Below are 3,229 nucleotides of genomic sequence, written 5' to 3'. Positions count from 1 at the left end.
TTAAAAATAGGAAAGGGGCTTCTTTGGCCCTCACTGATAAAACTTCCACTCTAGAGGCTCAGAGACTTGCAGATCTTTGGGTTGTTGAGAACGCCATTACTGCCTAAAGAAAATCTACCTTGATTAAAAATACAGGAAATGAAGTTTTTTTCTGAGGTGAAGTAAACTCACCTAGCATCATAGTGTTAGAAGGGAAATATTAAAGCAGTCATCTTATCCGATGCCTCTTTCTGGGTAAAGGCTTTAGGGCCCAGAGAAGACCTGCCCCAGGTGTCAAGAGAATCAGGATGTAAAATTGACCCTCGGGATATTGCTTTACTTCACATTTCTCGAGATTCTGAAGTTTTCCCTGTTTGGGGAAGTTCATCCATTCAGACCTTCATACTACCCACATAAACTAAAGAGGAAGCCCAGGTAGTTTAAAGGACTTGGAATGACAAAAGACACACAAATCAAAGTAGCTGTTAGCTATTGAGCACTTACTATGTGCACTTTCCATGGATTATCTCATTTAATTCAAGTTTTGATTTCATTCTTAGCACAGCCTTAAAATTGAACAATCTCTAATGGCTAAAAGGGCTGTTTTCCCCACTGTGTCCTTTGACCATGCAACACAAAAGAGTTCTGTTCCTGGGCTCATGGAGATATACTAACTCAAAATTCTGCTAATGCACATCCTTTGACTCAGCAGTTCCATTTTTATAAATTTATCTTAAGGAAATAATCATTAACATGTTCAAAGACTTGACTATATTTGTTTACTACAGCATTCGTTGAAATATGGAAAAACTGTAGTCTTTAATGATCAACAAAGGAGACTGATCATCAATACAATGCAGTATTCTGCAGACATTAAGAATCATCTAGTGGATGAATATTTATTTAGCATGGAAATATATTCACAATATATTTCAAAGTGAGAAAAGCAGTTAACACTATTGTATGCTCAGGATGATCCTATTTTTGAAAGGGAAACAGTGATTATTTTGGAAGGTGGGATTATGAGTGATTTTTATTTTTTTCTCTTTTGCTTTTCTGTATTTTAAAAAATACCAACAGTAAATATTTATTATTTTGGAATCAAAATTTTTAATGTATCACTATCTCTGATTGTTATCAAAGTACCTACAATGAGTGAAACAAGGGCTAGCAAGCAAGAATTCAGTACAGTTTAGCACAGTACAGAACCGAGTCTTAACCACTGTAGTTTGGGTATTACTCAGACCTGGGTTCCAAATCTTAGCTCTGCCTTCTTTAAGGTCTGTCATCTTGAACAAGTTATTTGGGGTTTCTAAGCCTGAAAATAGTAGTGATAATAATAACTTTTATTGAGAGTTTACTTTGTTCTGGACACTATAATAAGTAAGCACTCTGTATACAGTCTCATACCCACAACTGATGAGGAAATTGAGGCTTAAATTAAAGGAAATTAAATAACTTGCCCAAGTTTACACAGCTAGGTGAATATATCATAATGTGATTGTGAGGATTGAATGCAAGAGTGGGGGACTTAAAGCACTTAGTCTAACACACTACCAGATTAGATGATGGTAGGTAGGTAGATAGATAGATAGATAGATAGATAGATGATAGGTAGACAGATATACACAGTTGATACATAATTTTTAATAATTTAGACACAGCCCTTGTAGCAAGTTTTGCTTTATTTTATTACTTAAATCACTTCTCTAAGCAACCTAATATGGCTATTTTCTGTGGTTAGTATGAGCATGGGCTCTAAAGCCTGCTTTGGCTTGAATCTCAGCACTACCACTTACTAGCTCTGTGATTCTGGGTAAGTTACTTAACCTCTTTGTGCCTCAGTTTTTTGTCTGTGAGATGGGCATAATATTAGAACTGATTTCACGGAGGTTGCTCTGAGTATTAAATGAGTTAACACTGAAAGCAATAAAAATAGTGCCTCGTATACTTAGCATTTTTAAAACTGATTACACATTTTATAGATTTCAAGTTCTATTTTACACTATTATAAAGATTTTAGTACACATCCTTATATTGAGATCTGAACATACTGTTATTAATGCCAAAAGGTTATGTAAATGCACAATCTGTCAGAATTTATAGTAGGAAGCTGCCTCCATTTAAAAGAAACCCATGTAGCATTTACATGTGCTTATATTACTAAAACAGACGTCAAACCCAGACACAAGATATAAAAAAAAAATGCCAATTCTTTCTGCCTTAACTTCAGCAAGATCAGTTTATCCATGAATTCTTTAAAGAAAAGGATCTGGCATATTTAGGATTTTACTTTGTCATGTATTCTGTGGATTTATAAGGTCTTTTGAAAACAATTGAACAATTCCAAACAAAGATAAACAATATATCTTCAATTTTATGATCAAATATGGCAAAGTAATACTACTTATGAAAAATCTCATAAAGAAAGCATATTACCTAGGATTAAGAACCATGCTACCTGCAAAAAAACTGTTTCTTACCAATTGAAAATATATTTTAGACATACATATATATATCTCCACACATACATATATACAAGTGTTTTGGAATTAGGTTAAATTCTCCAAAGTATAATATTAATCACATTCCTTCCCCATACAAACCATAAATAAAATTTGTGATAATTTTACAATTACAAGGCATATTGTGGCTCTAGGATAGCCAATGTCATGTAGCAAAGTAATTAGTAAGAGCATAGAAACTTACTTTGTTCCTTCGAAAGACAATTCCTGTATTAAGTAATATTATTTTTCCTTAAAAGTCCTGAATCTTCACACAAAGGCATTACAAGCTCATTATGCACCTTAATTATAAGGGCACCTGTGTTTCTTTGTTTATCTGGTTGGTTGGACCTGAGGATTTGATTTGTCACATTACTCCTCTGTCCCGCCCTATTTCTCTCTTAATGAGAAACAACTTAACAATAGCATCTGTGCAACCTCCAAGGCTCAAATAATGACCAGGAAGGAAGGGAGGTAGTAGTTTGTTGGGGAGCACGTGTTACTTGACCTTCAGGTAAAGGGCTAAAATTCAGGGTTAGTAATCATGAGACCCCACCCCCACCTCCTACTCCCACCTTTTTCTTCCCCACTCTCCACCTCCCCCTTCTCCTTCCTGGGGAGAGAAGGGGAGGAGCAGAGTGGTATTAGGTGGAGTCAGATTAATCCCTCCTCTGTCTTTCAGGAGCCATGTGGTCTTTAGCAAGTTTCTTTAATTCTCTGAGCCTTGGTTTCTGAATAATAGAGAT

Source organism: Myotis lucifugus, unplaced genomic scaffold (genome assembly GCF_000147115.1).
Source record: "Myotis lucifugus unplaced genomic scaffold, Myoluc2.0 scaffold_37, whole genome shotgun sequence".
NCBI lineage: Eukaryota > Metazoa > Chordata > Mammalia > Chiroptera > Vespertilionidae > Myotis > Myotis lucifugus.
Note: the sequence above shows the minus strand (reverse complement) of the source record.